This window comes from Semicossyphus pulcher, unplaced genomic scaffold (genome assembly GCF_022749685.1).
Source record: "Semicossyphus pulcher isolate SPU_LCO1_2020_fin unplaced genomic scaffold, fSemPul1.0.p SCAF_1, whole genome shotgun sequence".
NCBI lineage: Eukaryota > Metazoa > Chordata > Actinopteri > Labriformes > Labridae > Semicossyphus > Semicossyphus pulcher.
Genome location: NW_027211603.1, coordinates 21,317,805 through 21,333,639, shown reverse-complemented (window position 1 = coordinate 21,333,639; position 15,835 = coordinate 21,317,805).

Genomic DNA, 15,835 nt, shown 5'->3' with positions numbered 1-15,835 from the left:
CAATGGTAGCATCCAACCATGTCCTAGCCAACATTATGTTAGCTAGGAATCAAAGCCTTTCATATTTGTATCATGTTACAGCGACGAACGGTAATATTAGCTTTCAGCAGCTAACAAGCTAACATTAAGGTAGCTATGAATCAAAGCCTTTCCTATTATATCACGTTACAATAAAGAACGTTAATGTTAGCTTTCAGCAGCTAACAAGCTAACATTAAGGTAGCTAGGAATCAAAGCCTTTCCTATTATATCATGTTACAATAAAGAACGTTAATATTAGCTTTCAACAACTAACATGCTAACATTAAGGTAGCTAAGAATCAAAGCCTTTCCCATTGTATCATGTTACAGTAAAGAACGTTAATATTAGCTTTCAGCAACTAACAAGCTAACATTAAGGTAGCTAAGAATCAAAGCCTTTCCCATTGTATCATGTTACAGTAAAGAACGTTAATATTAGCTTTCAGCAACTAACAAGCTAACATTAAGGTAGCTAGGAATCAAAACCTTTCTTATTGTATCATGTTACAGTTACTAACGGTAATATTAGCTTTCAACTACTTGCTAGCTAACAGCAACATTATCAAGCAAGTGGCTAAATGCTAATGTTAGCTGTTGTTTTAACTTGAAATATGTGATTTCCCTCCAGATTTTCACAGTTCATTGTCTTTTAAGTTGCCAATTAATCGAAAAGCTGGGAAATAAATCTTATTACCAGATAAATTCACTTTATATGACTTCCAACCTGGAACAGGAGTGCGACATTATGATAGTATTCAAGCTTCCAACCCTAAGCATGATGTCAAAGGAAAATGGCTGCCATGTAAATATAGTCAGCAGGAGTACAACGCTTGTATTCACGTGCAACTATAAACATGACAAAATGAGAGAGTGATGATGTTGATGGTGCTGTGTGGAACTTCTTGTAGGCTTTTTCTGAACAAACTGGAAACAGTCAAACTTCATGGACCCCAAACTTTGTTTGGTTCTATTGTTGTGCCTAAAAATCGGCGTCCTTTCTGAAAATCGCACAAGTTGCAAAAAAACAGCAAGTAATGATTGGCACAGCAACAATTTTTTACTATATTGGCTTAACGTTACACTGTCACCATCTGAACAGAGAAATCTAGCATGTTGTTACAACACAGCAGAAGAGTCTACATGGCACTGCTGATGGATTTAGCTGCAACTTCCTGACCACAAAAAAATGTTATAGTTTGGTTGTCTTTATTTTGGTAGTAGCCCAAAAAAGTTTGTATGGTGCCAAACCAAAGAAGCAAACCAAGGAGTTTTTGCTTTGTTCTTAGGTCATAGGTCAGTGTTTCTTTGGGCTCCTCTGCCTGGGAAGTTAAGCTAAAGATACACACGTGGCCTCATGAAGAGACAAAACAATAATACAATATATTCTGGTTTCAGTCGAGGTTTTCAGAGGTTTGTTGAGGCCGGAAAAGAAAACTTTATATGTGCAGCTCTCATGGGTATCATCCTATATATTATGCAATGCAGTGATTCATTTCACCTGCGCCTTTGTCCTCCTCTGCTCCGAACATAAAGCTTTCAACAATAAAAGCCCCGCTCACATTGTGGAGAAGAACGTGAAAATGGGTTAATGTGTTGGGGAAATAGGGCGTACCTTCATGTGCGTTGGTTTCTCTGCCAAACAAGGGAAAGAAACTTTCACCTGCTTCTTGCACAGATAAAAAGTGAAACTGGGGTAAGAGATTTTGTCTTCCTCCCATTCTTCGTCAGTATTTCCTCTCCTGTCTCATCTTATTTAGAGGCCATTTCGGTAGATCCATTGTCTCACCTTTCATCTGAGGTCTAACTGCCTTGCCTGAGGGGGAACTACTTGATCCAAAGTTATCTGGGGACAAAAGAAGGCACGCGTGTGTCAAGGTAATTGCTCCTGGAGTGCAGATGTTGAACCAGTTGACCCTGTGCACTGGAAACACTAAGGACAATCCAGCAGAGGTGGAGTTAGGGCTGGATTGAATTTAACTGAGAGAACAGGGACACATTTCTGGACTCCTATAACTGAAGTTAGGAGAACTAGAGTTAAGAAAATACATGAAGTAGACACCAGCAGAAAGCACGAGTCTCGCACTCATCATACGAGGTTAAAGATTTGTGATCTTGCAGGGTTTATGTACAACACGATTGAATTCAACATGACCTACTGTGCACTGCAGCAGTCTGTCAGATTGAAAATGTCTGACTGGACTGCAACAGAATAATTTGTTCTTTAGATTTGTGGGTGTCCCTGTGCGTGGCATCCTTACCCTTTTGAATACGTGCTGTCACAAAAATAGAGCTCCATATAACACCAAGTGAACATTGTGAGATCATCAAGAAAGAAAGAGCAAATTCAGTTTCAATCCAGTAATTCACAAATCATCTTCTCTCGTGTAAGCCCTCAGATTTTACACAGCAATGTTAAAGTGTGCAGCTTAATTGAATGTTCTTTCAGGAGGCATCGAACAAAAGCAGTCATCCAAGGTGCAAATAATGGCTTTATCTTTCTCAATCTACACCAGACACACACTCTATCTTCGGCTGTGTTTGTATCCTGGATTCAATCACTTGTAACTTGTGACAGCACAGAATGACTGCTGTTAAAAAGTCCTCAACATTTCTACTTTGCTTCTGTACTAGACTGATAATAAAGAACAAAACCATAAGGCTGTTTCATGATTTTCATTCCCCCTGCTGTCAGTAAGCTGGGCAAAATGTCCTGACGTCGAGACGAGCCTCATTACGATCATGAAATATAATCAGGACATTGTCCAGACCGTGTGTTTGGGAATGGTTTCCAGGGTAACAGACAATTCTCAGCTAATGCACAATGTCCAGAATATAAGGATGAGTAGATAACAGTGGACGGTGTTCAGGAAGTACCAAATATTTAAACAAGGGTCACATCCTCCCTTATTTTTTGCAAACACATTTGCATGTGATGTCTCTGTTTTGGTCTCTGTCTGTTCATCCTGCTGTCGGGGATGAGCTCACCACTGTCTCCCGGCTGACTCATCTTTGGTCGGTTCCAGCGACAGACGATCTGAATGACGGCTCCACACTCTGCATGTCAAGTACAGAGAATTATTCCGTCTCTGTGAAATACAGAGGACGTGCAGTGCCGAATCACTGAAAACGCTCTGAATGCAGGAGGTGTTACCGTTTCCACTGAGCTCATTAGCGTGTCCCTCACAACAAATATTTTAATGGCGACCGCAGAATTCAGATTCATACTGTACAACACATGCTGGGTGGAGGAAGACATAATGAAATGTGTTTAATGTCCAATCTAATACATGTTTGAGCTACAAGAGGAGCACACAACAGCCATGCCTTGTTATGTTAAGATATAACTGCTGATTACCGAGGAATTTTGTTCATGCCGACTTTGGGATAAAACTTTATGATTTGGGAGATTTCCTCACTTCTTTTTTCTAGCACCACAATAACACTCTGTGTCTAATGGACTGATTCTCATTAAATTTGGTAACCAAGTTTCCTGCCCAGCGGTGGTGTAGATCAGTGGTTAAAGTTTGGCTTATGTTCAGAGGCTAAGTTTGCTGCCCAAAAGTCTGCACTATATTGTGTTTAGCCTCCACTGTGCTCCCTGATTAGTGCAAGTAATAATCTCATAGATTTTCATGTAAATAAATGTCTGTTAAGTCACTATCTATCTCCGAATGAGGTAACACAATGGTGATTGCTTTTGCATTAGCAGTATATAGTATTATAACGGACTGGGTGTCTGTGGCAACTTTCGCAGAAAACAATCACAAGCGGCGCCCAGTTAGTGATGCGTTTTCCATCACCCAGCAGTGGTTGGTCTGTCAGAGAGGGTAGGCGGAGCTAAGCGGCTGCTTTTCTGGCCTCTGCAAGTGTTGCGAGTAAACAGTAATCTACTATGGCTGAACAGACAAAGAAAAGATCGATGACTACAGATACAACTTCAAAAATAAGTGAAAATCCAAAGAAAAAGAAACAAACTCGACGCTCAGATGAAGGCAAACAGTCTGAAAAGGAAAGCGACCGTCAGCGAGGAAAATCAAGAGTTACAACCGGAGCAAACCGTGGACGCCACACATGCAGCACTGTCTGGATATCTGGGAAGTGTGCTCCCGCAATTACCGTTATCACCACAGGTGCCGCCAAAGACAACAAAACTGACATCTTCAAGATTGCCTCTTTAAATAATGATATTGTGAGGCACTGGTTTAGCTCAGTTGGTAGAGCAGGCGGCCCCTGTGCAGAGGCCTCGTTGCACTGATCGCAGGCATGACTCCCGGTCTGTCGGTTACTTGGTGCATGCCATCCAGCACTCATTTGTTATTATTATACTTTATTATTATTTATTATACTATGCAAACCTGTTAAACTAATATGTTGTTGTTACCATTGTACCTTCTAAACAACCGCATGTTAGCATTGTGATTGTTAGCATGGTTTTGATATTCGTACAGCGTGTTATCCAACCAACTCGGAAGGCCAGAGTGTCTTTAAGTGTTCCCATCTACTCAAAGGCAGGATGAAAAGCTGTCGGTCATAGAGAGGGGCAAGACGCAATCAGTTGAGAGTTGGACTATTTGGATATTGGCAAACATTTTCATACATTCTCTCCTGGAAGGCTTTTACAGTCTTTAAAGTGTAACTCTGCACTTGTATTTTCTTGTAGGCGTACAAGCTCAGGCCGTCCCTAGACATGACACCAAACGTTAGATTGATCCGGTTCTCCCACACCTCCCAGCAGCAACAGAAAACAGTGAGAGCTGTTTGAACAAAGATCCTTTCTCCAAAAACAATACAAGCACTAATAACACATTGAACCTTGCTGTCTTATCTTTGTGCTTTCCTCCTGAGACAGTGTTTTCTAATTTATCTGTGTGAGGAGGGAGAAGAGAAGAGCTTCTCACAGGAAGAGAGGAGGATGTTTGATAACAGGTCTCCGACGTTGAAGGTCAAACTGACTGGCACATATAGAGGTGAGACACAGATCACACATTGTTTAAAGTCAAGACAATATGAAATAATGGACAAGTATTAGCTCATACCCTATAGGATAAGGAGAGTTGTATGTTTTTAATGATATATTTCTAGCCTGTTCTTTCTGTAGATGGATCGTCAGATTTGTTTGGACAAGTGGAAAGGACATGTGAAAGACAACAGATATAACATTTCTACTGTTCCTTTAAGCACAAAGTATATATAAAATGTTCAACACATACTTACCTGTGTTCCCGAGAGATTGACACTAAAAGTAGCGCCCCATATGTGGCCGTCTCCTCCATGGCAACCTGTCTTTACCAGGCCTCAATTAGCTGAGTGGCAGGACACAGGGGAGATCCTCACCCATCCAGACGGGGCTCCTGAGACCACAGCAGAAGGGACTGAGTACAGCGGACTGGGTCTGTACTGTACAGCCCATTACTGTCGGTCCGAGGCGTTACAAATATCCTCAGCTTCTTTTCCCTCAGAGGGCAGGAGGAGACAAATATTATGAAGGGTGGAATTAGATGCAGCTTGCTCCTTTAGTCTCCCTCCTGCTCCCCCGGCTCCTCAGCTATAAAAGCCTGTATTAGATAATGATGGATACTTAACACACTGTGGTTATGGGAGTCATTAAAGGATTAAATCATGCCGTTTTTAACTATGACCATTTCTACTAAGTAGGCTTTAGATATGACGGAGGCACCGGTAATCACATATAGAGGATACACAAAACACATTTTGGTGAAAGGCAAATCATAACTTTTGAACCGAACCTCCAAATTCTGAACACAACAATGACATGTCATCACATTTAGGTTTATATAGTGTTGTGTTAACTTGTTTTCACAATCTAGGTTCAATATTGAGCTCTGTTTTGGTCACTAACTCCAACTTTTAAGCTTCTTAAAGGTCAGTGTTTTTAACCTGCTGATCGCTAACTTATACCCCTTTCCCACCTAAATTTAGCACTGGTTTTCCAGAAGTATACTACTATAACACCCGAAACAGGGTTAGTAAACAATGAATATGTTTCGGTGGTTAGGTCTTTATTGTATCTATTACTCATTCAGTCTGTTTATCAAACTCGCCAAATTTGGAACGATGTTGGAGCGCTGCTCGGATGGAGACTGGTGGAATTTTTCGCTGAGATGACAAGGAGTCGCAGAAGTTACCGACGGAGCATAGCATCACGCAGTAAAGGGGGCAGAGATTAGCGCGTCGACACGGGTTTTGTTTTCCCATCAATGCCGATCGGAGCCGAGGCGATAATTACCCGGGTCTACTGCAGAGTCTTTTGACCCGGGTCTGAATGCAGATTGTATCCTTTCCCATTAAGCAAAACAGCTGTGTGTTAGCGGGTTTTTGGACCAATGGGAAAGCAGCTCTAGTCACTCTGTGGTTAGCTGCTGAGCAGGTAACGTGCAGCCATGTTTGGAGTTTTTTCACTAAAAATGACCAATCAAACAATCAAGCTGCAGGGCATAAAAACAAAACAATGGTATTAAAACAACTTTCAATCAGGAGTAACTTCATTATGAGTGAACAATTAAGTTTGGAAAGATGAGAAATGTGCATTGTCTTTGTCGATTAGATCCCATCAGGACGACTTCATGTACTCGAAGGAGCAGTGAGGCCGAGAGCAGGACAGGATACCCCCTGTTGGAGTCTAGACTCTAGTGTGGGGGTAAAGAAAGGATGCAGGCTGAGCTGAGGAGCTGGACTTGGACACTGATTAGATGGATTGGAGGGGACTGGGGTGGAGGATGGTCGCAATGATCGAACTGAAACGACAAACTGACACTGCGTCACTGTGCAGGATAATGTGTACCCCATGGAGACCTACAGTCATAAAGTCAAGCAGCGTGATGTCCAGTGTACTTGGTGGCACAGTGGGTTGGTCATCAGCAGCAGGAGATGCATTTGCAACACATAAGCTGGATGATCAAATGTTTCCTTCTCTATCTTTCCACACTTGAGCTGTCTTAACTCTCCCTCTCCGTCACTCCTCTTTGGATGTGCCGTGCAGCTGTGGGAATATGAGGGCACCTGCCCTGAATATGATGACGTCTGTGGCCTGAGTGAGTCATCGAGACCCCCCCCTCCCCTCCCCCTCTGCTCCATAAAGCTCAGGATGAGGCAGCTCCAATCATCCAGCTGAACAACAGGCATAAAAAGAGGAGTATTAAACTCTGAGACAAGACACTGTGCAGCTCTTTGAATGTGTCTAGTCTTTGACTTTCAAGTGTGATTACCTGGTCGTAACACATAATACTGCTTTTGACAGGGCGATGACTTTAATCACGCTTCAAAGGAAACGTCTTCATGTGGTGGCCACACGCACGCACGCACGCACGCACACAAAAAAAGAACTGACGTGTTTTTTATTCTTAAGAAAACAGAGATTTTACCCAGAAGGCTTTGCTCTGAGGTTTTACATACTGACAGCCCTGCCATGGAGTCAAAGGTGTTGATATGTGAGCTGGTGACCAAGTGATGTACAGTGACTAATATCTGGATATCTTTATATACTCATCTCTGCATTACTATTGATTAACATTAGCTGGGTTCACATGGAGCCTAATATGCCAATTATAATCGGTTTAAAGACCCAAACTGAATCTAAATGCTCCATATAAACACCTCAGTCAGAATAAAAAGGCCCAAACAGAAATTTCAATCGGTTGCAGAGGGGTGGTTTAAACCCAACAAATGAAACGATTTGACCCGATTACGTCCTGACTGCGTTCTTCTGCACATGCCCTCCGTCTTGGTGTAAATGCACGGTGATGTATGTTTCATGACACATGGAATGTGTATAGACCCGCATGTCATCCGAAAGTTTGCTTTCATTCAAGATCGGTAAATTCCACCAGCACAACTCTCTCCCACCAATATTTGCTCGGGACCTTCATCCAGCGGTTTCTTGTCTCCAGAGGAGGCAGGGGCAGTAATAAGCTTACGCTTCACAGAGTAGGTCTAACAGCTCCTTGTGCCTGTCTTCTCCTCTCTGTTGCTTCCAGTAGCAGTAAGTGTACGTTGGTGTCACGCTGTTGCTTGCTTTACAGCTACACAACAACAGAAAGTACTGCGCTGAACAGACGATGAGCTGATATAAAACGCGCCAAACCAAATGCATAATGTGCACGTTACACAGTTGTTCCGATTAAATGCGCCGGCGCATGTAAACATCGTGATGGATCATATCCAAATCTTCAATCAGAATGACAAAATCAAAGTGTGCATGTGAACCCAGCTATTGAGTGGCAATTAGTCATGACGTGGATGTAGCGTTGGTTTCCATTCTTAGTGCACAGTTTTTGCTTGTTAGTTTGTCGATGTTAGCATTTAGCTAAAACAGACTGCTGTGCCTCAGTCTCACAGAGCAGCTAGCATGGCTGCATTCAAAATCAAAAAGTCACAAGTCAAGTGTTTGTCCCGTCCAGATTCCAACGACTCTTCCATTCATGTAACTTTTGTAAGACTTAATTACAATGAATGGACAGAAGAAGTATTTCAATGCTTCATGCTAAGCAAAGCTAATGCTTTATGAGCGCATTTAGAGTAACAATATATTTTTTATGAGTGTGTTTTGAACATCATTTGTTTTTATGCAGGTTTAATTAAGACTTATTTAAGACAATAAAATCCCGAAAGGATATTGCAGATGCATTTTAAAGTCACGTCCTGTTTGGGTTTTAAAGGCATCAGATTCAGTGTTAAAGCCTGGTCTCTACATTACCCTTCTCTGTCAGAAAAACAAGGTTTGAAAGACACAGCCTCTTCCTGGTCCCCTGATATAAATGCTTCAGTAGTCTGCTGTCTGACTTTTATTGGATCGCTCTGTCACTGTGCTTCTGTGGTTATGGGAAATCTGCTCCTGCTCTCCCGATTGCCCAATCCCGTTCCAGTGGTAGGCGCCTTTCATTGTCTATATTAGTGTGTGGTGGCAGGGAGCTGTTTATGCCCGACCAGACTGAAATTTTAATCAGAAATGGTCCAATTATGACAATTATGTTGTAAAAACACAGACGTTAACCATCCTGCTGCTTGCTGTAAGCAAAGTGTGGTTGGTGTTCACTGCTGGAGCATTTGCACGGACGGTTTGAAAAACAGGGGATAGACATGGATGTGAGGTTGGAGAAATGTGAAGAAAAGTCCACAATATGACGTCAATATTTATTGTTCAAACAAATCAATTAGTAACAACTGTCTTATACTTAAAGGGTTGACTACATGGAGGCACAAAATGTCTGCAAAAGGCTGATATGATGATGTTTTCCAGGTGGGGACGGCACAGAGCTGCTCTTGTTTGACTGCTGTCTCTTTTCATGCGTGGAATGATCAGTCACACCTGTACAGTCACTGTTAAAGAGGCTGTAAAGGGCCTGTGATCTCAATAAAACACCTAACACCTGGGTCTGCTTAGCAACGAGTGTATACATGCATGTGTGCCAGGGAAAGACACACACGGAGGCACACACTGCCAGTGGGAACGAGAAGCTGAATCCAAAGTCTGATTGTGTTTCTTTGCCGGAGAGCTTGCACCCACCTTCACTTTGAAGAGAGTGAAAACAAATGTGCGAATCTCAGATGTGATCATAATTCACAGACTTTGCTGAGTAAGCACATCTCTGTGGTTACAGCAGACTGACGTCTCGTCCAGATTTTTTATTGTTATTTCAAAATTTTGGGAGGAAGGAGGTTTAGCTTGAGCTCAGCCACGATACTCTGCAGCTTGTGCGATCATCGGGAGGATTGTTTTGGTTCAATCTTATCTTCTGTGTGGTGCTTCAGCGAGCTTTCAGTCTGACCAAGGTTTCTACAAACTGTAGTCTGAGTCTCTCCTGCACAGCTGCAGTCTGAGTCCTTGGACAGAAATGAATGTTGAAATGTTGTGTGTTTAACAGAGTAAAAGATGAGCTCTCAACACAATCTTAACAAGAACTGACATTTTGTCGCCCGTCCTCATGCTTAAGAGTATCGACACCACATTCTGCGTGATAATTATGAAGCTTCAACTGTCCGCTTAGCTTAGCATTAACACAAGTGGAGGAAATGCGGTAAAACCCGATTATTAGTGCATTTTAAAGGTGCAGGTGATGTAGTTAGCTTTGGATAGAGCCAGGCTAGTTGTTTCCTGCTGTTCTCAGTCTTCATGCTAAGCTAAGCTAATCAAAATGAGCTTTAGTGTGTCAATTTTCTCATCAAACTCTTGAAATAATGTGAAAATAAAAGTATTTTCATAACTGCAAAAAAAATTTTAAACAACAAATGTGAATCAATTGTATTTTTTCGTGTTTGTTGGTAGGCTATGCAGTTTGCAAAGGGAAGCACCCTCACTACTGACTGCAGCCTTTAGTGAGAGATAGAGCAGTCTTTTGCCAACATGCCTTGCAAGTCACACACAGCCTTGAAATTCCTCCACCTCGATACACAGAAGCCTTGAGTGTGACTGGATGCAACAATGTTTGGGCTCTTCACTGATATTCACTCCCAGGCTTCAGTTGTGCACACAAGTGCTACAAATTTAGATTCAGAACATTCATTAGAAGCTGTTAACGATTCAGTGAAAAATAATTCATGAAGAAACATCACTTTTATCTTAACCAATGAGTCACGTTTCAAGGGTCATCCAACAGTCAACCTGGTCTCGCACCAAATACAGTCAATTATAAAATAGAGAGAAGTGTACTAGGACACGAATTTTCCCAATGTTATTGTCAGTCAGCACAAATGTTAAAGTATAATATTTCAAGTGGGAGTATTTCTCTCGCCTGCAGGGACGCCTCTTCATGTCAGCGGTGCAGCACAACTATGTGGTGGCACGAAATATGTGCCCTGGCAGCCTTCAGGGCTTTCTGCGAAAATCCCTTCTTGTTCACCCAAATCATTTAAGGCCAAACCATGAAATTTTCCTAATCCGGATCATATTTTGATGCCTAAACCTCCCCTCCCTAAAGTAAAACAAGGAGTAGATTAGATTTAGGCGTTAACAGACGAACAGGCAGTAAAACTATTTGGTTACGATTAACATTCAGAACTTTAAGGAAAGAGTAAAAGACGTGAGGTGATATTTCTATGTGACGTAACTTTCCTCAGTTGAAATACTTCTTTTAACTTTTTGGCTGACTGCTGATTGACACAGAATTTCATGATTTCCATTTTGGCTTGCTTGTTTACAGGTTAGAGCCTTCATACTGCCCACGTGAGCAGCGTGGCTCAGGCACTGCTGCAGCACAAAAGAGCTAAAGAAGAAGAGGCTCGCCTATTTTTAGAGCACGGTTATCAGCCAAAACAGACTGTCAGAATGATATGTGGACAGGTACATAGATGTAATACCAGGTAAATCACACCTTTTAACATAGTTTTTGTATTGGTAGAACATGTCACTGACATGGAAAAGAATCTGTTGCCTTTGTCGCAACAATTGTGTAATGAATTAATGAATGAATTTGATCATGTTGGCCTTCATGTGGCAAAACTAAAACGATTATTTCTCCTTATTTAAACCCTTAACCAAAAGACAAATCACATCTTTCAGCCTGTGAGTGAGACCATAAATGTGCTGTTGAGTTTGAAATGAGGCGAAGCGTTGATCTCACATGAAAGGTGTTAGTGTAACTAACCCGATACCTTTCCCCAATTCAACTGTTTTCTCTCTCTGCCAGCTGCAAAAACAGTGTGTGTGTGTGTGTGTGTGTGTGTGTGTGTGTGTGTGTGTGTGTGTGTGTGTGTGTGTGTGTGTGTGTGTGTGTGTGTGTGTGTGTGCATTACACACCCTCTCCGATCCTCAGCCTTTGAGTCATTTTCAATGTTTGTAAAAGTTAACCACATTTTTCACAGTGAAACGCGCAATGACGTGTACTGCACGTATGAAATGATGCAGAAGAAAACACATGACATTCCGTACACGTGTGTGTGTCTGAAGACAGCATATTGCTTAATATAAATATACACTAACGTTTGAAAGTTACTTCTTCATCACAAAGATGAAGTAAACACACAGAGAAGGTTTAAAGCTGAAATATTTGGTGTTCATAATTAATACATGATTCTTAAAAACATTAGTGGAGAGTGACGGGAGCTGCTGACGGGAACAGCTCTCCACAGGCGGCTAATGAGAAAAATGCTGATCAGGTTTGTCAGGTCACACCCGTCTGGTTCAAGATGCCCATGCATGAACTAAAAGTAACTTCATTACTTCATTAAAGCAAATTACACAAGTTATGTTAGACTTCAAGACTTAATTTTCTGTCATCTTGAGTGCAGTTTTCACACGTTAGAAAGCTCAACTTAAAGAGCTGCAGGTCGGTTACAGTAAGCTGTTAAACTGACTTGTCGATCAGCATTATTTGATGAGTTTTGATGTCATTAATTGGAAGTCCACTTTTTTCCTTATCAAAGTTTGTTAACAGCCTTTTGTGTGTCCAGAGGAAGCGGCAGTCAGATAAATTGTCTCAAGGTCACACTGGAGACTGGAAGAATCAACATGAAAAAAATATCTTGGTGTGTGGAGTTAAAAAGAAGACGGCTTACCAGCCCACTGTATCCCGCTCCTCGTCTGTGCCTGTGGTTAGCGTCTCAGGGCCACATTAGCCGCTAATAGCATAACAGCTGAATCACTCACCGAGCTGTTGGCAGCTGAGGTGAGTGGTTGGTAATGTAGGCGATAGAAATAAAGAAATGCTGCACCTCTAGATCTGCCAGACCAGTTTTGATTAGAGGTTTAATATATCAACAAATGTCTGCAACCTTGAGACACTAACACCTTTCACACAGCCAGTTCAAGGCGGGAATATTACGTCTTGTCTTCTATGTAAAACGCACAGAGGTGGAGTCGTGGGGCGAAATCGTTCCGCCTCTGAGCCGGCCTCGGAGGTAGTAACAGAGGCGAAACGGCGTCTGTGTAAACAGCAGAGTCAGCAGGGCGGAGCGGCGCCGCGTGGGGTAGCTTTGTTTACACCTTGCGCATGTTTGGCTTCTGCAACGCCGGAATGCAATGTTGCTTGGTCCATTGTAAAATGACAAAGACAGCATAACAGCAGAGCTTCGTTACAGCGCTGTGGTGGAATTTAAATGTAAAAAGGGCTGCTGAGTTTGGTAGAAAGCATTCTCTGAACCCATCTGCAACGGCCAAATTCTGGTGAAGCCAACAAAGGACTTCTAGCCAAGACTAGCAAGACTTGCATTCCTTATGGTCCGACTGGCAATTTGAGAAGCGAGAATGGAATCAGAGTTGAGATGCGACTTCTCAGAACAGATTGTTTGCTGAACTTGCACAATGATGTCTGTTTATAGAGAATAATAAAACGCTAAATCGTCATCAGATGGCTGCCTTTGGTAACTCAGTGCCATCATGGTGGATTGCAATGTGCCCCTTCTGCACTCCACAAGGACTGTTTTCCTGTACACAACCAATGCCCACTGATACTTTAAGCGATACTACGGAAACGAGAATGCTTCCAACAAGACCTCCTACACCGACTCTTTTGAAAACCATTATTTCCATTGCAACCTCACTTTTTTATTTACTCCACCTAGAATTTAAATGACAGCTGTGTTTGGTTTATAAAGTGCTGTATACATGTGTGTTTGTGTCACGTTAAGTGTGATGGGGAATAAAATAAACGCAGTACTGTCTGCAGGGAAAAAGAAATAGGGAGAACGACCTGATAGCTAAAGCGAGTCGAGCTGAGTCAAGCTGTGATTTGCAAGAAAATGAAATGATGAAAGCAAAAAATGTCTGCCGTCTGTATACATACTTATTGCACTGAAGATTTTGTGTGTGTCATGTAACTCATTATATCATGAGACAGTTATGTTCTCCTCCCTTGACCAGTGATGTAATCTGTTTTATTTAACCTGATGTTGTGGACTGATTACAGGGTTTTAACCGTACTGAAGAAAGAGAGACATAGGAACAATACTGCCTCTTACCAGGCGCAGGTGTCCTGGGAGTCATTGACCTCAGGTGTGAAACGTCACTCCCATGGGATTGGTGTGCATTAGCGGTTTCCCATGCAGCAGATGGCAAACCCCAGACAATGAGTGGATGAGACAGACGAGCCAGGTAAAGAAGAGGGAGGGGCTGTAAGGGGCTAATCTCACTGGAGACTTCCAACCTATATGCACCATAGTGTGGGGGTGGGGGACTGCTGTTTAAGGCCGTTTACACAGTATGTCTGTGGAGATGAGCGAGCAGATATTCTGTATCTTTTTGTTAAAGTATCAGGTCTATTGGATTACAAAGCATTACATGGTGATTAGAAGTCACAGGGTTTTACCAAATCTCATACTCATGGAAGAGCATGACGTGAAGGTTCAGCTCCACCTGTTGTCTGTTGACCTCCAGTAACCCCTCCCCCTCACGTTACAGTGTGTGCTTTCATTCAGGGAGTAGCTTAGCAATTTAACTAAATAGGCTTACATGTCAGAATCATCTGCTTTCCATCCTCCACCATTACTTGTTTGCTTTCTCTCAGTCAAGATGCTTAGATCTGCTGCCGTTCGGCTACATGCATTATCTTAACAAATAATAGGTCTGCAGGTGGTTCAGTATCGGTTTTAGCTGATCCTGTTTGTAGGGACTCAGCCAACATGACGGCGGAAAGTTGGACAGGCTGTCAAAAATGACGATAACTAAGCCCATTATCTCCTCAGGATAAGCATCTTTGCTGTCAGGGACTATTTGCAAACCGACCCACATCTTGATTGACACTTGGTTTTCTCTTTCTTCCTGTTATCTTTTGCCTTATTTTGTCGCCTGATTATTTACATTTTGACAGTTAAGCAAAAATAACATTTCTTTTATAGTTTTCTCTTTTTTGTTATGATTGTATATTTATGTGTATTTAAACTTGACTGGATTATTTAGTTAACTGTTAAATACAGCTGCTCCCTTAAGCCTACAGTAAATTCATGCTAATTAAATAAGTGATTAATTGGGGCGCCGTGGTAGCTCACCTGGCAGACCATGCAACACAAGTTACTTACTGCATCAATCTTAACCCTGAATGTTTGCTGCACGTTCTCACCTCTTTCTTGCCTTTGCTGTATCTCTTCAGCAATTTCTGTCGATATAAGGGCAGACATGCACAAAAGATAGACTTACATTCATTGTATTTTGTGGTTTGAGAATGCTTGGACATTTACTGCAACGGTTTGTAGAGCAATACCCATTCGGAAAATACATCTTGACTAGTAATCCACGTATGTAATCACTGAAAGGGCAATTAGAAAAGATCTAACTCATTAAGAGGATTAATTCTTGTTTTTAATGGTGTCTTTCTTTCCTTTGAAGCCAGCATTTAACATTGTTTTAAACTGCACAATAAAAATGCTATGCATGCATGAGAGCCCAATTAAATGTGAGGAACTTAACAGCCTTAAAGCGACCAAGAAAAATCTCCATCGTCCAATAAAATCCTGCTTGACAGTGAGTTGTCCTACTCTGAGAGAAGATCTTTGCAAATACAAGCTTGAGATTATGATAAAGTTAAGACTCTCTTTAAAGTATATATTGTGTAAAACATAAAATTGTGTCAAAACATTAAAAAAAATCAGCATCAGAAAATAAGCCAAACTTCATTGTAAGAACTGGATTGAAGACTTGATCTAGCTTACATACTGTAACTAGCTTTACGTTGTCACTCACGTGAAAAAGCCATCCCATCTTTGAGAGAAACATTCACACTGACCTGTCTCTGGCTTTAAGATATAAACACTCTAACAGTCTACGATTGCAAGATTGGCAAAGCAAGCCTAGACTTGCTTAATTCATTAATTATGTGTTGGTGTATTAAGCTCACAAGCTGCTACATTTAATGTGGTTGACGCACTA